General features: G+C 36.3%; 1 protein-coding gene across 21 annotated transcripts in view; it reads left to right on the top strand.

The window, feature by feature from the left end:
• The window catches only part of ADGRL3 (adhesion G protein-coupled receptor L3), an 867,440-nt gene that overhangs the window by 342,184 nt on the left and 503,910 nt on the right, over window positions 1-21,346 (top strand). The window contains exon 1 of one of the 21 annotated variants that reach the window (XM_079919999.1): window positions 4,204-4,384. The exons of the other annotated variants lie outside the window; for them this stretch is intronic. The gene's annotated coding sequence lies outside the window, so the exon portion shown is untranslated. Of the gene's footprint in view, window positions 1-4,203; window positions 4,385-21,346 lie in introns of those variants that run through there. 21 annotated transcript variants of the gene reach the window in all.

Genomic DNA, 21,346 nt, shown 5'->3' on the forward strand with positions numbered 1-21,346 from the left:
AATGTGCCAAACATCCTAAATGTCTCTTTGTGTATCAGTATGAGAGTTTCCTTGGGAATACATTCCAGAGTAGGTCACACACATAGATAACTAACTTTGCTAAGCAATGACAGGTTGCTCTTCAGAATGGCTGTGACAGTTTTCACTTGGGCTAGAGCTTCCCATTCTTCTTAGCTTCTCCACAGCTTAATAATAGAAGCCAGCTTTTTGATTTTTGTCTGTTGGATAGATATTAAGTGGTGTCTCATTGTTTTAATTTGCATTTCTCTGATTACTAGTGAGATTGAATATCCATTTTCAATACTAACTAACCATTTGGATAGTTTCTTCTGTAAACTGACTCTTCGTAGTCATTGCCTATTTTTCTCTTCGTTGTTTTCTCCCCCTAGTTTGTAAGAATTCTTGATAGTAAGCCTTTGACATTTTTAATTGTGCAAATATCTTCTTCCTCTCTGTTGCCCTTTAGATAAGTTTGGGCAGAAATCTTTCATCGAAATATAGTCACAACATGCCATTTTCTCCCTTGCGGTTTGAGATTTGCAGGTGTTTGAAAAACCATTCCTCACCCAATATCATACATATTTTACCTTTCACATTTAGAGTCACTCTTAGAATTCAAGTAGGTTAACTTTAAGTTTTTATATGTTATGAGTTAGAATTAAAACGTTTTTTGGATGTAGTGAGTCATTTTTTTTCAATTCACATTACCAAATAATGCAAGCTCTCTTCAGTGGTTTCTGATGCTATTTCTGTATAACAAATTCTCCTGTACTCTTACTCTTTATTCTCTTTCACGGTCATTAGCCTGCATCTAATCCAGTATACCACTATGGTTTTGCAATATTGCTTAATACCTGCAGGAACAACTCCCTTTTTTTTTACTCCTTTTTCAAAATTGGCTTAAAAAATTTTAAACCAGATTGTCAAGTTTGTCCCAAATTTTATGATTGAGTTTTCATTAGAAATTCATTGAGTTTAGATTGATTAGTAGGAGGTTAATAAATAAAGTGAATCATATTAATAACATAGTCAAAAATCTAGAAGTCCTCTTCCATTTCTCTTTTTTGTTTACCTCCCCCTCCTACTACATTGCCTTTACTATTTGTGGGGCTAGAACAGGAGCTTCAGTAGAAGCCTGCAGATCATACATCGTAGTTAAAAGTTATAAATCAAGCTATCCTCAATACCCTGCCCGTGTTATCATCCTGAAATATGGAGGCTGAAGGAGTTTCCCTCCTTGTGAGACAAACGCTAATAAACCTGAAACTCGTACTGTTCTGCTGGTAGGAAATGGTAGAAACTGGGTTTACTCAGGATCTACCCAGAGGCGGGACTGACGTAATCAAACTCTCCAGGGAGACAAGGGTGGGCAATGCCTTTCCTCTGTATCTCACTTTTCCAACTCAGGATTTCTAGGCAGTTTTAGGCCCTTCCAAGCAGTGAGGAAGAGAGAGGGAACTCTGTCTCCCTAGACATTGACTAAAGCTAGTTTGCGAAAGACAACTTTAGGCAAAAGCAGCCACTCTTTTCTCTGATTTTCTACTGCATAGTTTTTCCTCAGTTCTCACCTTCTACCACCACCCTTCCTCCTTCCGCCAGCTGTCAGACTTGCCAGCACTTTGGAGACAGTTCAGCTCCTGGATCTCTCCCAGTAATTCTTCTTGATTATTGATCTATCAAAAAACTTTCATATGACCTACAAAAGAGTTTCTGTGAATGTGATTTGTGGGTCTTAGTCTGATCTAAGGGCTGCCTCTACCTCAATCCATCAGTAAGTCTAGTCAGGCTACCTTGAAAACATCATTGTAATGAGTACCTTTTTTAAGCCGTTATTACCTCTCACCCAGGCTTCTACAGTAGCTTCTGTCTGGTCTCCCTGTTTCTGTTTTCACCTTCTTGAAATTAACTCTCCTGAGAAGGATCATTTTAGAACACAAATTGAGTCCTATCTCTCTCCTGATTTCAACCCTCTAGGGGTTTTTCCTTATTCTTTCAATGAAATAAAAACTCCCTTCATTGGTTTATAAGACCCTTACCTGCTCTGTCCCTGTTTACATCTGCAGTCTCATTTATATCACCTTATATGTATATTGAACCAGTGTGCTGGAGTCGGCTTGCATTGACCTGTGAGACCGAATTGGTAAAATTTTCATAAAATTTGCAAGCCAGCTGTTAAAACCAACAATTAAAAATAGTATATAATCTTACAATTAACTAAATTACATGGCAAGCAAATGTAATAAATACTCCAAGCTCATCACTTCCTAATTATTTTATTACCTTTTAGTATTATTTATGCTCTTGGGATCTTTTCAAGTATATGGTATGTGTATAGTTGAAATACTATATAATGGTTTTGTTTTTGCACATCTCTTCCCAACTTCATGTATAGTGAAGTCATGTTGATAGCTTGATATCAGCTATGGAGGGAGAATTTACACCATAGAAAAGGGCAAATGTTATAAATCGGTGCTTACTTAATGTTTTGTTGATTGTCTGGACATAAGTAAGTGTTGGAGAAAATTAGTAATGCAGAGTAAACTGAACAGTGAGTTGTACCTAGCTGTTGCATTATGAATAGCACAAAATTTTGAGGAGATACTCCAGAATTTAGGAACTATAATGCAATATAACAAAGAAGTTACTCACATTACTGATGAACCAGTCAAATTTCAACATTTGTTGTTTTATTTTCATCTTGCTCATTAAACAGAAATATCAATCAGCATTAACTTTGGAACTACACTTGTTCATCAGTTACAACCTTACTTTGGCTACAGATAAAAGAGTTCAGCAAGTCAATGACAGCATACCATGAGAATCAATTGGCTGTATGGAATTTACAACATAGGGTATTGTATATGTTATTATTGTTTACAAATTGTATGCTAGACATCTTTTATATTAGTAAAATTTATAATAAACTTAATGTTTCTATATACACACATGTTTTTCTAGAAAGCCAGTTAAACACTTGTCAGCATATCACTGTTCTCCACCCCTATCCATTAAGCTCTCACTTCAGGGCCTTTGCCTTAGTTATGCCCCCTGCCTAGATTTTTCTTCCTCTTCATTTTTGCTTGGATATTTCTTCTGCAATCTTCAGATTAATTGTCACCTTTGTAGAGACCTTCTCTGACAACACAGTAAAATAGTTCCTCTTTATCACAGCATCCTATTTTAATTCTCTGCAGAAGATTAGATATTATCATTATTATTTTTGTTTATTATCTGCCTCCCAAATTCTACCCTTATCCCTCTAAAATATAGGGTATCATGAGATTTGGTATCTGGCTTAATCATTTTATTCAGAGGGCCTTGAACAATATCTAGCATTTATTAAACACTAGGAATTACTTGGCTTATTTTCTCTTTTTGTTTATCATAGAAATGTTACATTTAAAGATTGCAGCTTGATTATTAAATTACATTTTAAATACTCAAATATGGTTATATATATTGAAACTAATGTTGCTTGGACTTGAGAGTAATTGTAGAATATAATTTTATCTTATTGAAATGATGCAGGAAAAAATTAAATTATTTACCTTACTGGAAAAATACAGAAATATCATGAAATATACCACTTGAAATTTTATTGTGTCTTAATCCTCAGGAATTATCTAGTATATCTGTTATAGAGGAAATACACCACCCTAGAGACTGATGCTGGGCTTTAAATACATCAAATATGTTTGCTTTTTAAAATTCATACAGTATCTTCATCTTTGCAAGCAATATTTTTTGATCAGAATCATTTTACTTTGGGATTCAGTCGAAGTCCAGAAGATAAGTAAATTCAGAGAACTAGATTGTTTTTCTTCTGCTGTGGTTTCTGGTATAAGAAAACGAACTGAAGAGTGCTAAAAAAGACAATATTGTTAATAATGACAGAGAATTTTGAATTTGTGTACTTTTGTTGCCGACTCTCCCAAGTTGGCCCCTGCAAGGGTCCTTCTGCCTGGTATTGTTCAAGCCAACAGAACGAGACTGAGTTCAGTTCAGAAGTAAAGGAAAGCTTTATTCTTCGATCAGAGAATGGAGAGGCGGGAGCTGATCATCTCCAGTGCGAGCTCTCCCGACAGGCTGCGGGTGGGGCTGCTTTTATAGGGCTCTCTTAACTGGGGAGGGAGTTCCCTTGGGGCCGGCACAGCTGCACTGCTCACGCTCCAGACCCCAGTGCCATGCGCAGTGGCTCTGCTCACGGCCCGCTGTCGCCATCTTGAGTCCAAGTGTCGTGTGGAGCTTCTGCCCGCGCCCGCCAGCTGAGGTATTGGGAGCAGCCGTTTGGCAGGAGGAATTCTGGTCTGAAGTGACAAGCTAGAGGCCTCTGCACGTGACACCCTATGAGCACAAAGGAAAGGAAAAGGAAAAAGAAAAAAAGGTAGACTTTATCTCATTACCCAGATTCTATTTTTATTTCCCAGGAATTGTTAATGGACTTTGCTGGTGACACTTTCTCAGAAAGAGGCATGCCTTATTTGTATAGTAATTCATATATGCATGCGCATACGTGTATGTGTTCTAACTAGGTATGTCAATAAAATATTAAGGGAATAGGGATTACTTCAGTGCCCTATAATCTTTGTTGATTCACTTTATGAAGCAAAAAACTATCAATATTTTGGATATTTTGCTGTGGTGAATGGTGAATCAGTGATAAAAGCACTAGTCTAGGGATAACAAAGGAACAAGTATAAATATGATTCCAGAAGTATTCTTACTTGTGAGGCTAATTGATTTTGAGGGGCTGACTAAGAGTTATGATATATTTATTAATTTATGGGTCATTAATCTAGGGAGGTGGCCAACTAAGTAGTTCCCCTATTAAATAATGGCCCTATAAATCCAGGTAATTCCTAAATATCTCACTATTTATATTATAAATTGAGCTAGTCATAGGACCGTTCAATTCTCAACTGTCAGCTCGTATGTGTGTGTGTCTCTGTGTGTGATTAGACACTTGTATATTTTTACATTGAAAATATTAATCACGTTGTAGCTTCATAGTCCTTTCTCATAGCAGCTCCACAGTTAGTAGACTGTAGCTAAACATCCGATCCAAGAGTCACTGTACATATTCCTTTGAGATTAAACTAAGGATTCTATGGATATTTTTCCAGCACCAGGCCTTGAGACAGGTGTAACTGTTTGAAATTATATAGTAGATCCTGGCTTCTAAGTTTAATTAGTTAGAAACTTGCCTATGAAGTATTAGCAAATTCCTAGTGATGTTTTGTGTAATTATAAAACCAGGTATGTGCTTGTGGGGGGAGAAAAAATTTCCCTTCTTCCCTTCTGTGTTCTTTGGCTGGTCTAATAATTAAGTTGATATAAAACAGAATAACGGGAGAAAAACAAACAAAATGGCGTGTATATGTAGGAGCCCCATAAAAATGAAGACTCAAAAGGCAGCCAGGTAATTAAAGCTTATGTAACATCCTGAGCTAAAGAAAGGGGTAGGGGTGTGGGGATTCAAAAGAGTCAAAGGTCATACACAGGAAGGCAGAGGAGATGTTTAGAAAACAAAGGTTGCCCTGTTATAAGTTATCAGTTTCTTAGGTAAAAAGATATTTCTGGTAACAGCTGTCTTCCTGGTACAAGTCCCTTTTCCAATAGAAATTAAGGCTGTTGAGGGGGAGGTAAAGAGCTGTCCGTCAACCTGTTGGGTTTTTGATTAGCTTATAATAATCCTCATGCGAAAGTGACATATTAGGCAGGGGGTGACAAAATCTACGCACCTTCATGCTCAATGAAAAAAAAAGGTATCCCTCAAAGGTCATAATTAATCAGAATTCTTCATTTTAGGTAGAGTTGAAAGTATTCACAAAATCATGACACTATGGATATTTGAATGTTAAAAAAGATTTTGGTCTTTTCCTCTTATTTTACTTTCATCACATATGAAAATTAAGAGTAATAACTCTGGAGGAGACGGAAGGAACTGTAATAACTGCGAAACACTAGAAAATTTTATTCATAGGATGTACTGTCAGCATTTATACAAGCTGTGATTGCACTTATATATAACTCATCACAGTTGACCCTTGATCAACATGGGTTTAAATGCTCAAGTCCACTTATATGCAGATTTTTTTCAGTAGTAAATGCTACAGTACCACATGATCTATGGTTGGTTGAATTCAAAGATGTAGAACCGTGGCATCGGAGAAACTATGCATATAGAGGGCCAACTATAAGTTATACACAGATATTCGAAGGCATGGAGGGTTGGTGCCCCTAACCTCCACGTTGTTCAGGAGTCAACTGTGTATAGACTTGGACATCACTCCTTTTGTTAAGATAATCAAGATCTTATTTTTACCCCTTGGGTTAGTAAATCCCTGATTCTAGGGTAATTTGTACAGATTATATAACAAACAAACTGAAGTTTTTAACGTGTATACCTCATATGCATATGGGAAATAGAAACAAATAAGCAATTCCTTGAGGTGGGCTAAGCCACCACCTTAATACCATCCTCAGCTAAAGAAAAACGGTTGTGTGAGGGGTGAGGGTTGGAGTAGATGGGGAGTTGGTAGGAGGGGAGGGGGAGAGGAGGTCCTTTAAGGGATGTTACCAGGTAAAGCAAGATAAACAAAGGTAGAGTGTGCTATGCAGATTTTGGTTGGTGACTTTCCACTGATAAGATTCTCTTGTGATTTAGGGATCCTTCTCTTCCTGGTATAGAGAAGGAGACACTCTTACAAATGAAGATTTCTTTTATAAATGTAAATGTCCCTTACAAAAAAGTGACTTCTGTTTTCAGAGCATCTTTTGCAATTGCTGTTTCTCTAAATAATCTTCATAGCAAAGAAGCATGTATTTTGTGGTAGCTTATTCTGTTACCCTTCACAACTTTGCCCCAAATCTAGACGTTACCAGCCCAGTAAGGGAGAAGGGGAAACACCACTTTTTGTTGGGTGGATTACATTTATTTAATAATATGAATTTGGGGGCTATTATTTTAAGTGTTTATGATACATTTTTTATATGATTGATTAAATTCATGCTTGGTATCATTTTAAAAGAATGCAGCTTTAGCAAACCTATATAATGAAGTGAGATTATGTTCAAATTTTAGGTTATTGTTATATAATTTTTTTTGAATTTTATTGAATTTTTTTATACAGCAGGTTTGTATTAGCTATCTATTTTATACATATTAGTGCATATATGGCAATACCAATCATCCCATCCCCCCCTGCCCCCACCCCACCGCCCCCCTGCTTTCCCCCTGGTGTCCATATGTTTGTTCTCTACATCTGTGTCTCCATTTCTGCCTTGCAAACCAGTTCATCTGTACCATTTTTCTAGATTCCACATATATGCGTTAATATACAATATTTGCTTTTCTCTTTCTGACTTACTTCACTCTGCATGACAGTCTCTAGGTCCATCCATGTCTCCACAAATGACCGAATTTTGTTCTTTTTATGGCTGAGTAATATTCCATTGCATATATGTGCCACATCTTCTTTATCCTTGCGTCTGTTGAGGGGCATTTAGGTTGCTTCCATGACCTGGCTATTGTAAATAGTGCTGCAATAAACACTGGGGTGCATGTGTCTTTTTGAATTATGATTTTTCTCTGGGTATATGCCCAGTAGTCAGATTGCTGGGTAATATGGTAATTCTAATTTTAGTTTTTTAAGGAGCCTCCATACTGTTCTCCATAGTGGCTGTATCAATTTACATTGCCACCAACAGTGCAAGAGGGTTGGTTCCCTTTTCTCCACACCCTATCCAGCATTTTTTGTTTGTAGATTTTCTGATGATGCCCATTCTAACTGGTGTGAAGTGATACCTCATTGTACTTTTGATTTGGTGATGTCTCTAATGATTAGTGATGTTGAGCAGCTTTTCATGTGCCTCTTGGCCATCTGTATGTCTTCTTTAGAGAAATGTCTATTTAGGTCTTCTGCCCATTTATGGATTGGATTGTTTGTTTTTAAATATTGAGCTGCATGAGCTGTTTATATATTTTGGAGATTAATCCTTTGTCCACTGATTCATTTGCAAATGTTTTCTCCCATTCTTGGGATTGTCTTTTTGTGTTTATAATCTCCTTTGCTGTGCAAAAGCTTTTAAGTTTCATTAGATCCCATTTGTTTATTTTTGTTTTTATTTCCATTACTCTGGGAGGTGGGTCAAAAAAGATTTTGCTATGCTTTATGTCAAAGAGTGTTCTTCCTAAGTTTTCCTCTTAAGAGTTTTATAGTGTCTGGTCTTACATTTAGGTCTTTAATCCGTTTTGAGTTTATTTTTCTGTATGGTGTTAGGGAGTGTTCTAATTTCATTCATTTACATGTAGCTGTTCAGTTTTCACAGCACCACTTATTGAAGAGACTGTCTTTTCTCTATTGTATATCCTTGCCTCCTTTGTCATAGATTAGTTGACCATAGGTGTGTGGGTTTATCTCTGGGCTTTCTATCCTGTTCCATTGATCTCTATTTCTGTTTTTGTGCCAGTACCACATTGTCTTCATTACTGTAGCTTTGTAGTATAGACTGAAGTCAGGGAGTCTGATTTCTCTAGCTCCGTTTTTTCCCTCAAGATTGCTTTAGCTATTTGGGGTCTTTGGTGTCTCTATGCAAATTTTAAGATTTTTTGTTCTAGTTCTGTAAAAAATGCCATTGGTAATTTGATAGAGATTGCATTGAATCTGTTGATTGCTTTGGATAGTATAGTCATTTTGACAATATTGACTTTTCCAATCCAAGAACATGGTATATCTCTCCATATGTTTGTGTCATCTTTGATTTCTTTCATCAGTGTCTTATAGTTTTCTGAGCACAGGTCTTTTACCTTCTAGTTAGGTATATTCGAGGTATTCTATTCTTTTTCTTGCAATGGTGAATGGGATTGTATCCTTAATTTCTCTTTCTGGTCTTTTGTTGTTAGTGTATAGGAATGCAAGAGATTTCTATGCATTAATTTTGTATCCTGCAACTTTACCAAATTCATTGATTAGCTCTATTAGTTCTCTCGTGGCATCTTTAGGATTATCTATGTATAGTACCATGTCATCTGCAAACAGTGACAGCTTTACTTCTTCTTTTCTGATCTGTATTTCTTTTATTTCTTTTTCTTCTCTGATTGCCGTGGCTAGGACTTCCAAAACTGTGTTGAATAATAGTGGCGAGAGTGTACATCCTTGTCTTGTTCCTGATCTTAGAGGAAATGCTTTCAGCTTTTCACCATTGAGAATGATGTTTTCTGTGGGTTTGTCATGTATGGCTTTTATTATGTTGAGGTAGGTTCCCTCTATGCCCACTGTCTGGAGAGCTTTTATCATAAATGGTGTTAAATTTTGTCAAAAGCTTTTTCTGTATCTACTGAGATGATCATATGGTTTTATTCTTCAATTTCTTAATATGGTGTATCACACTGATCGATTTGTGTATATTGAAGAATCCTTGCATCCCTGGGATAAATACCACTTGATCATGGTGTATGATCCTTTTAATGTGTTGTTGGATTATGTTTGCTAGTATTTTGTTGAGGATTTTTGTATCTATATTCATCAGTGATATTTCTGTGTAATTTTCTTTTTTTGTAGTTTCTTTGTCTGGTTTTGGTATCAGGGTGATGGTGGCCTCATAGAATGAGTTTGGAAGTGTTTCTTCCTCTGCAATTTCTGGCAAGAGTTTGAGAAGGATGGGTGTTAGCTCTTCTCTAAATGTTTGATAGAATTCATCTGTGAGGCCATCTTTTCCTGGACTTTTATTTGTTGGGAGGTTCTTAATTACAGTTTGAATTTCATTACTTGTGATTGGTCTGTTCATATTTTCTGTTTCTTCCTGGTTAAGTCTTGGAAGGTTGAACCTTTCTAAGAATGTGTCCATTTCGTCCAGGTTGTCCATTTTATTGGCATAGAGTTGCTTGTAGTAGTCTCTTGATGCTTTGTGTCTACGGTGTCCGTTGTAACTTCTTTTTCACTTCTGATTTTATTGATTTGAGTCCTTTCCCTCTTTTTCTTGATGCGTCTGGCTAAAGGTTTGTGAATTTTATTTATCTTCTCAGAGAACCAGATGTTAGTTTTATTGATCTTTGCTGTAGTTTTCTTTGTTTCTATTTCATTTATTTCTGCTCTGATCTTTATGACTTCTTTCCTTCTACTAACTTTGGGTTTTGTTTGTTCTTCTTTCTCTAGTTCTCATAGGTGTAACGTTAGATTGTTTATTTGAGATTTTTCTTGTTTCTTGAGGTAGGATTGTATTGCTATAAACTTCCCTCTTAAAACTGCTTTTGCTGCATTCCAGAGGTTTTGGATCATCGTGTTTTGCTTGTCATTTGTCTCTAGGTATTTTTTGATTTTCTCTTTGATTTTTTTAGTGATCTCATGGTTATTTAGTAATGTATTGTTTAGCCTCCATGTGTTTGTGTTTTTTGCATTTTTTTACCTGTAATTGATTTCTAATGTTAGAGCATTGTGGTCAGAAAACATGCTTGATATGATTTCAATTTTCTTAAATTTACCAAGGCTTGGTTTATGACCCAAGATGTGATCTTTCCTGGAGAATGTTCTGTGTGAACTTGAGAAGAAACTGTAATGTGCTGCTTTTGGATGGAATGTCCTATAAATAACAATTAAATTGATCTGGTCTATTGTATCATTTAAAGTTTGTGTTTCCTTATTAATTTTCTGTTTGGATGATCTGTCCATTGGTGTAAGTGAGGTGTTAAAGTCCCCCACTATTATTGTGTTACTGTCAATTTCCTCTTTTATAGCTGTTAGCAGCTGCCTTATGTATTGAGGTGCTCCTATGTTGGGTGCATAAATATCTACACTTGTTATATCTTCTTCTTGGATTGATCCCTTGATCATTACATAGTATCCTTCCTTGTCTCTTGTAACATTCTTTATTTTAAAGTCTATTTTATTTGGTATGAGTATTGTTACTCCAGCTTTCTTTTGATTTCCATTTGCATGGAATATCTTTTTCCATCCCCTCACCTTCAGTCTGTATGTGTCCCTAGGTCTGAAGTGGGTCTCTTGTAGACAGCATGTATACGGGTCTTGTTTTTGTATCCATTCAGCAAGCCTGTGTCTTTTGGTTGCAGCATCTAATCCATTCACCTTTAAGGTAATTATCAATATGTATGTTCCTATTACCGTTTTCTTAATTGTTTTGGGTTTATTTTTGTAGGTCCTTTTCTTCTCTTGTGTTTCCCACTTAGAGAAGTTCCTTTAGCATTTCTTTCAGAGCTGGTTTGCTGGTGCTGAATTCTCTTAGCTTTTGCTTGTCTATAAAGTTTTTGATTTCTCCATCAAATCTGAATGAGATCCTTGCCTGGTATAGTAATCTTGGGTAGAGTAATCTTCTTTGTAGGTTCTTCCTTTTCATCACTTTAAATATGTTGTGCCACTCCCTTCTGGCTTGTAGAGTTTCTGCTGAGAAATCAGCTGTTAACCTTTTGGGAGTTCCCTTGTATGTTATTTGTTGTTTTTCCCTTGTTTCTTTTAATAATTTTTTTTTTGCCTTTAATTTTTGTCAGTTTGATTACTATGTGTCTTGGTGTGTTTCTCCTTGAGTTTATCCTGCCTGGGACTCTCTGTACTTCTTGGACTTGGGTGGCTATTTCCTTTCCCATGTTAGGGAAATTTTCGACTATAATCTCTTCACATATTTTCTCGGGTCCTTTCTCTCTCTGTCCTCTTTCTGGGGCCCATCTAATGCAAATGTTGGTGCATTTGATGTTGTCCCAGAGGTCTCTTAGGCTGTCTTCATTTCTTTTCCTTCTTTTTTCTTTATTCTTTTCCAGGGCAGTGAATTCCACCATTCTGTCTTCCAGGTCACTTATCCGTTCCTCTGCCTCAGTTATTCTGCTATTGATTCCTCCTAGTGTAGTTTTCATTTCACTTACTGTGTTATTCATCTCTGTTTGTTTGTTCTTTAATTCTTCTAGGTGTTTGTTTAATTCTTCTAGGTCTTTGTCAAACATTTGTTGCATCTTCTCGATCTTTGCCTCCATTCTTTTTCCGAGGTCCTGGATCATCTTCACTATCATTATTCTGAATTCTTTTTCTGGCAGGTTGCCTATCTCCACTTCATTTAATTGTTTTTCTGGGGTTTTGTCTTGTTTCTTCATCTGGTACATATTCCTCTGCCTTTTCATTTTGTCTGTCTTTCTGTGAATGTGGTTTTCGTTCCACAGGCTGCAGCATTGTAGTTCTTGTTTCTGCTGTCTGCCCTCTGGTGGATGAGGCTATCTAAGGGGCTTGTGCAAGCTTCGTTTATGACACATATTGATTATAGGTACGGAGTAAATTATTATCTAGGGAATAGACTCAATAAATACAGGACAGCTTCATGACAATTGTTGACCTGAAACAAATTGACTGTTAGGTATTACTCCAGCAAAGGTCATTTATTCAGAATCAGCAGAGAGTTGCATTTCCAGGTCTGCAACTGTAACATGCCAGTTACAAGCCCCCACACAACAAGGGAAGTAGAACAATTTTAGAAAGAGCAAAGGGGAGTTGGGAGGCCTCTAGTAAACAGAATCCCTGGCTTTTCATTGGCTGTGTCCTTGCCAGGAAAGAAGAGTGAATCCTTCTTGTTGGCTTCTGCCATCATCATGGAGTATGAAAGCTCCTCCTTCTAGTTTCCCAAATCTATTTAAGTGAGGTTTCTGTTTATTAATTTTTTACACAATATAAGTCTCATATATGTAATTTACTCACTATTTAATTCAATAAAATTTATTGAACACCTACTATTGTATCAAATTATGTACTGTTCCATCATAGTCTACTGTCTCAGAGTTTATTACCAATTGCTTTCTTTACTTTTCTTTTTTTAAATTGAAGTAATGTTGATGTGTGATAGTTTTAGGTGTGCTTTCTTTACTTTCTAATCTGTAGTTTAGGTAACTGGTTACAAACACTTGATTTATACTTTTTAATTTAAAAGTATTCTTTCCTTGTTTAATAAAAAGGAACTCCTCAGAAGATTGCCAAACTTTGCATCACAGGGTACCACTACCAAACTGAATCATATTTTTCTTTTATTTGTTGAAGGCCTTTTGTATTTGACTTTGTTATATCAGCCCAAGACTACATTATTAGACCTTGTATGCTAAAAATATCAGAAATTATTTCTCCGTCTAGCTTCTTTCCCTGTGTTCTTGTTTGTTTTTCACATTCTGTCCTACATTCAACTCCTTACCTATTTCCCTAAATGTTTTGAGAGGCTGCAGTGTGTCCAATGCCATGGCAAGTTCTGGGAAACAAAGATGTATACTATCAATCATTGCTATATGTGAGAAGCAACACACGCTAACAGGTAGTTTCAACTTATGTTAAAGGTATTTGGTTTATTGCACCTGCACCATTTAAGTTATACGATGCCTCCAGTCATTTTTAGAAATGGGGATAGTTTATAGGTGCATGTATTACATTTGGATATGTTACTAAGTTGGCTGGCCAGATCTCTCTTAATTAAATTTTATATAAATGGTCTGTGACAAAAGTGAAACAGCTGTTATTTTTGTATTTCCACTCTCTTTTGGTTTGAAATTCCAAAGCCAAAGAAAGCATGTCTATGTACCTAAGCATTGCTGTACCTAAAATATATAATCGAGATCAAAAATAACAATAAAAATAAGAATAAATAAGTCTTTAGTGCAGTAGGCAAAATGGAAAAATAGATTTAGATTTTTAGGCCGGGGAGAAAGAATTGTTTTTAGCTGGATAAAATAGCACAACTGTGAATTATGCTCCCACAAACATACAAAATACTTTCCAGAATGCTAAATAAAGAAAGCTAAACAGTATAAATGATTTAGCATTAAAATAGATTCAGCCTCCCCAGTTGATTATATAACTGGTTGGTTGTGTGATTTTTAACCGTTATTTAGCTTTATTTTTTTCCCATATGGACTTATTAATTATTGGCTGACCTTACAATATAATAAAAGGAATTATTTTTAGGTATTAAGAGTGTAAGCATAAAAAGAAATCACAATAATTCTAATTCATTGCACATTTTTCTATCAAGTGCTCTGAAATAAATAGATCACCAGATATTTCTCCAGCAAAGATGGGTTTATTTGGGATCAGCAGAGAATTATAATTTGGAATCTGTAACCATGGTGAGCCACATGTAAGTCTTTACACTACAAGGGAAGGAAAACACTTTTATAGAGGGGAAAAGGAAGTTGGGAGGGCTCTAGTAAAAGAGTCCATGGCTTTTCATTAGCTGAATCTTTGCCAGGAAAGAAGAGGAGTCTTTTTTCTTTCTGTTGGGCTCTGTTATCATTATAGGGCATGAGAGCTCCTCCTTCTGGTCTTCCAATCCTATTTAATGACTTGTCTGTTTATTAATTTTCACAGTATGTTGTTCTAAACACCTCACCCAGTGGAAGTATTTGGTTAATTGGTGGCTAGGCAACAGGATGTTTTGTAGACTTGGTGGAAATTTTCTAAACTTCTCAATTAACTCCTACAATTGACATCTTTGGGCTTTCAGATTCTCAAGCTTGAAACAGGGTTAACAGCCCATTTTTAAATTAGTTTATGCAAATGAAGAGTATTTGAGCTGAAGCAATCAGAATTTACATATCAATGTTATGTGGAATTTTCTTTAAATTAGTGCTAGGGCAGTGCCTCTACATGTTGGAGGACCCAGGAGAAAGTTTTTGTGTGAAAGCTATTAAAAGGAAAAAAAAAAGTGTCCATTTTGTCAGTCTTTGTTTTAGGAATTCATTGTAATCCTCATTAACTCGTAAGATTATTAAGAAATACTTTTAGTCCAGTTTGGAATGATAGCTCTTTAATAAGGATCTCAAAGTCATATTAAGTACAGACTTTTACTGTAAATTACTTGGACCTTTAAAATGTTTGATGCTGTTTACTTGTAAAAAATTTCTCTCCTAATTTTAGGTTTTTAGTTCTGTCATTTATATTCATATTTTCTGCTATGTTTCCTAACCCACCATCTGTGTGTGTGTGTGAGTCTGTGTGTGTGTATGTGTATTCATGAGAGAGAGAAACTGAAAGAAGGAGAGACAGAGACAGAGAGAGAAGAAAATTGATTATGTATCTAAGTGTTTAAACAATAATTACAGGTTTTAAATTTTATGGCATTTCTACACTTTAATTTCAGAGGCACACTGAATTAAATTGTATGTCAACATAAGGCAGCTAAAACTTTCCTTTCTTGTTTCTTTGGAGCCTCCAAATTAAAGTGATGCAAGACAGATTAGCCAGGAGAGAAGTTTTATTTTGTATGCTTATGAGGAGCAACACGGAAAGGAAGTGAAATCCCCCAAAATGAGTTACACTTGGGGCCTTACATACCATTTTAACAAAGCGTGAAAAAGTGTGGATTGGACACATTTTGTAGGGAATGTTTTGGGGCTTATCGGGGAGGGAAGGAATTGTGGAAAGGTAAGGTAATAAGGGTCCTGTAAACACATTTGTTGTGCAGAATCCAGTCATCTCAGGTGATAAGAGTTGTCTCCAGAGTAGTTCTCTCATACCTGGTAGGGGGAGGAGAACACCTTTACAAATGGAAATTTCCTTTACAGAAAGGAAATTTATATACTGCTTTTAGGTAGCAAGTGGAAGGGCAGAGAGCTTCTCTTGAATTTGCTATTTCTTAATTGCTTTTAGCTCAAAATAATCCTTGCACCAATGTGCCATATTTTGGGGTAACAAGTTCTGATCCTTTTTATCTGCTTTAGAATGCCATTGAATGTCTAATAAGAGAATTTTCTTGCAATTAATATAGGCGTTTAAATTTTAACATACTGTATACCTTAGCTCTTTATTTCCTACCTAAAAGGTAGAAGAAATCTATAGTGAATTCAAATTACAAATGAGACTTCAAAAAACAAAGTTCGGGTTATATACATTCTACCTTTTTTTCAATAAATATTAATTGACTATCACTGTGCTCTAGGAACTGTGCTAGATACTGAGAACACAGCAGCGGGATAGAAATGAGCAATAGACAATATTCTGCTTTCTTGGATAGGCAGTCTGGGGGTAACAGGTAGAGAAAAAAAGAATGGGAATATAATTCATTGGTATACTGTATCAAAGGAAAATAATCTTCTACCATTCTAGCTTCTTCCGGTGTTACTGAACCTAACTTTGGTCCACTCGCCTGATGTGCAGCAAAGCCTATTTACTGATACTAAGTTGTAGTGAAGGAAAGTACAGTGTTTATACAGGGCACCAAACAGGGAGAATGGGCAGCTCTTCTCAAAAGACCTGAATTCCCTGATGGCTTTCAGGGAAGGGTTTTTAAAGGCAACATCTTGGGTTAAGTTTGCAGGGTACATGACTTTCTTCTGATTGGTTGGTGGTGAGGTAACAGGTACTATTTTGGGAATCTCAGTCATCAATCTTCTAGTTCCAGCAAGTTTGGGGTCTCCATGCTTGTGGTCAGCATTTAGGCACCATCTTCCACCTGGGTAGAGGTCTTAGGTTTTGCCTAACAACTCAAAGATATGCATCAGAGTGTTATGTATATCTTTTGAGGAGGAACTAGGACTCTGTTTTATGGCTGAACTATTGTTCAAGTTACCTTGCTTAACTTCTTTTCCTTTGTTTCTGCATTCCATCATTTCTCTAATTAGTAACTGCCTGAGTCTGCTGTTTGGAACTTAGCAAAAGCCTAGGAGATTAAAACCTTTTTCTACAAAAAAGAAATGAGGGACGTGGAGGGGATTCTGTACCTGAGAGGCCTCCACAGGGACCTGCTTGGTTTGAATCCCTTCTTTTTTGATACTCCTCAATCCTAAGGGGAACAGAGGTGGGACAAGAAAGGGAATAAAGGTTTTTTTTGTTTGTCTGTTTCTTTGCGGTACGTGGGCCTCTCACTGTTGTGGCCTCTCCCGTTGCGAAGCACAGGCTCTGGACGTGCAGGTTCAGCGGCCATGGCTCACGGGCCTAGCCGTTCCACAGCATGTGGGATCTTCCCGGACCCGGGCACGAACCCGTGTCCCCTGCATTGGCAGGCGGACTCTCAACCACTGCACCACCAGGGAAGCCCCGGGAATAAAGTTTTGAATAGAGAAGTTAATCATAAACTTGACAGGAGAACTTGGTTTTAGGGGGACTCTGTTTCACTGGCTGGTCTAAGGATTAAATTGACATGAGACAGATTAACAGGAGAAAATTGAATTTAATTTCATACATGTAGTTACCCCATATACATGAGAGGCTCAGAGACAGAAAAGTAAAATGAACTATATATGACATCTTGGGCTAAGAAATGGGATAAGGGCCTAGGACTCTCAAGGACAGGAACATCATTCACAGGACAATAAAAAGAACAGATACTGGGTAACTAGATGTTTCCCTGCCATACAGATGGAATCACTTAGATAAAATTTCTCTCTGGTAATAACTCTTTTTTTTTTTTTTTTTTTCAGAAAAAAAAACTAATTTCTTCTAGGTTGTTAAAGGGGGCAGTTATTTCTCTTGAACCTCTGGGTCTCCATTGCTTTTAGCTTAAAATAATCCACATGCCAAGACGGCACATTTTGGGGAGGCCTGTTTTAAAGCCCTGCAATATCATAGATCAAAAAGCATGCTATATATCAGAAAGTGATATAAAGAAACATAAGGCAGGGTGGATGAAAAAGGTTTCAAATATAAAGAATATAGTCAGAAAAGAATGCAATGAAAAAGTGACTTCTGATCGATACCTTGGGGAAGAACATTCCAAACAGAAAGAACAAACAGTAAAAGAAGGCTGTGAGATAGGAGTGTATTTGAAGAACAGCAAGGAGATTGGTGTGGCTAAGGCAGAATAAGCAAAGGGATGAGTATTGGGGAATGGCAGTGTTATGGAAGTGGGAGGTGTGTGTTCAGGGGGTTAGTTGGGCCAGAGTAAGGACTTTGGATCTGAGGAAAATGTGGCTTTGAGTAACAGGACTTGACTTCCCTGTATCCAGGGATCATCCTGCCTACTTTATAGATAACAGTGGGGCAGGACCTTGCTCATTTTGAAATGAAAGGTTTTCCTAAACAACTAAAGCTCCACTCAACAAACATATGTGCCTACAGGGCCAGGAGATAATGTCAAAGAGTAAAGCTAAAGATTGAAAGCAGCTGGGTGTTAAGAGGATAAAGGCAGTAGGTATTTAGCCTCAGTGTTGAGGATTTTAGGGAGTGGTGAAGGCTGAGACAAATCAGAATGAGGGTGCACATTGTGGAGGTGCGGTCATTGCTCATCTCCAGTTTTTACAATGTGATAACATGGGTCCAGGTGTTGCTAGGTCTTCAGATTTTTTATGAGAAGCCAACAATATGAATTTTTATGTTAAATCTGCCAATCTATATAAGTATGGCCACCAGCTCATATTTAAAACACTCAATAGCCCAATACTGTCTGGGTTGATTAAAGGATTTCTGAGGGTAGGATATAGCAGAAAGGTTCCAGTTTGCATTCTCTAATCTACATACAGCACGATAAAGCCGGTAGATTCAACTCTGATAAATAAGAGATGAGATAAAGATGAAGGGAGAGAGATCAGTCCTTATATTCTGATCTTTTCAGGTAAAAGTCTTATCAAAATTTTCTTCAGAAAAATATTTAGTCATAACCCAATAGTGAGTATGACAAATTATTATGCCTTAATGATTTTCAATTTGCTTATCAGAATAAAATGATCCTTAACACATTCATATGCTAGAATACTCTATCCTTGAATAGCAGGAGCTGGTATATATTATCTAAAACAGATTTTCATTATGGACCCTTAATGGACGCCTGGTACAGCCATTTTGTATAATTTTGTACACCTGGTACAAAATTATAAATACATCATTGATTGACAGACATGAGACACCAGGAACTGCTGGAATCCATAGACTCACTGTGTGGTTTTGTTAAAAATAAGGTGGTAAAAGTTGATAACCCATTTATTATTAATGTGTACCCTCTACAGAACTGGGTATTTTAATGATGCACTGCCTGTTCCAGTGGGTAGATCTATCTAACAGGCATTTATAAGTCATTACTAATGTAAAATTATCCAGCAGGCTAAGTGCCTGTCTTTTACTCTGTAATGCTAAAGTGCTGTAGGTCCCCAGAGTTGCAGTTAATAAGAGCACTCAAAAACCAACTTTAAGAATCTCTCACAGGGTGTGGTTTCTTTAGAATGAATGTATGTATATATATACTTTGGCTATTTTGCCTTAAATCATTGATCAGATTTTCTGTAGTTTTTTATTTTCTTTTTATTTTATAAAAAAATATTAAAGAACTGTGATTGACTCCACCAATTTTTCATGAGAAGGGAATAACAGGTTGCCTGGATGAGAATTGTTACAAAACAGTTGAGGTAATATGCGTCTTTATCTTAAAAGCTGGTGCAAAACTTATGGGTAAAAATGACACCTTTGATATAGTGGCTTGTGAAATATTTAAAAAGTGTCCCAAGTTTTGGGAAAGTCACAATGTATATCTTGCATTTTATTAAAGTACTCCTATTGAGTTAGCTCAGATTTTTGAGGTTATTGATTTATATTCTTTCCCATCACAATATCTTTAATTTTCTGGCTACAAAATCTGATGACAGTCTAGTTGAATGGAGCTTTGATAGAATTGTAATACTTTTAAATCATTTTTCTTATGTGTTCCTGGCTCCTTTCCTCATGGACTATTCCAGTCTGCATTGGATGCCCATTTTAGGGGCTGAGTAAAAAAAAAAAGTAGCACTGTGAAATTGGTGTTTAGCCCTTTGGTAAACATCTGATACACCATATTGCTTTTGGTTCTACTCTCTTTTACCAGTATCGGAGATAAGATAGATCTCTCTTTTTCTTTCCAGATATTTACCTACCTACCTCTCTATCTACCTAGATTCGCTGCCTGTAAAGTTGCTTGAGGAAATTATTGTTACTATTCAATAGTTTTTCAAAAATTATCTTAAGATTCCTAGAATGGAACCATTTTATTTTAAAGAGGGATGCTATTAAACTTCTGGCCAAAATGGGTACTATTTCTAGAACATATTGGACATATCCAAATCTCTTACAAAGTTTCAAAGTGCTGTTGAACAATGGGTGAATGACTTGAATTTTCTGAGTCTTTTTTTTCTCATTGGGAAATGCGGATTATAATGCTCCTTGGGTTATCATAAGAATTAAAGGAGAATATTATGTATACACAACAGTTGTAATGAGAATTAAAAGAATAATGATTAGCACAGGTTCTGGTGCAGTAAGTGCTTAGTCATACTTCGGGATTATTATTATCATCACATACTGTGCTATGTAAGGAATAAATGAGCCAGGTTACATAATATATTCAATGCTGTGTTTGTCACAGAGTAAGCTCTCTGCAATGGTAGCTTCTTATCATTATCACCACCATCACCATCCCTAACCACTGACACTTTCTCAGTACATAAAATTCCAAATTTTATTTTTTGAATGATAAATAAAACAATCTGTCTGCAGAGAAATGAGTCAGTAATTACAACTGGTTTTCAGTTCCCTTTAATTTTTGCGTGGTGACTTGAAAGTCTTCTGTCAGTTGCCCTCCCTTTGTCAATATAAGTTGCTTTTGTTTATGGCCTGGCTAAAGACTTAAATAAAAATTAGAAAATGAAAAAGTTTAAAAATAAAACCTTGGATTGCACCCACCATGGCATTTAGTGTGATTAGTCTGAATTTGTCTCTTGCTTGTCTACTGATAGTCAGTACATCTGACACATTGGCAGAAGGTTTTTCCAGCACACATGTTCATGCATTGTAATATTTTGTACTTAGTGTGTGGACATATTTGTTATGTGTTACTTTTTTTCTGGCAGTACCATAAGGGGATGAAAGTATAACTAAAAATGTAGGAAATGAGAAAAGTATGAGTAAAATATTTGTGTCTTTCTTCCCTATTTGCTGATGTCCATATTAGTGTGTATAGTCCACTGACCAAAAGAGGAAATAATAGGGCATTTATGCATAATCATAATCATGTTATTTTTTATTCTAGTGTTATATATGTTTTATAGAACAAAAATCAGCTTTGAAGGAATTGAGGAACTAAATATGGTATTTGGTTCACTTGTTACCCCCCTGCATATGCTATATTCATTCATTCCTATTCCCTCTATATGTAATTATCTTCTTTCTGTTTGATCCTTAACCATACCCCTCTGATTGACATGACAAACTCCTAATTATCTTTCAAGATTCAGCTTCAAGACTCATTACATCGTAAAGAAGTCCTTCTGTGCTATTACTCCTCCCCTGGCCAGGTAGAATTAGAGAGACCCCCTCTTTGCTCCTATGTCCTGCCTTCCAGAGTTCTATTATGACATTTAGCCTATTATATATTGTTATTGATTATTTGCCTGAAGCAAAATAAAAGTACAAAC

Source organism: Stenella coeruleoalba (assembly GCF_951394435.1).
Source record: "Stenella coeruleoalba genome assembly, chromosome: 4".
Classification (NCBI taxonomy): domain Eukaryota; kingdom Metazoa; phylum Chordata; class Mammalia; order Artiodactyla; family Delphinidae; genus Stenella; species Stenella coeruleoalba.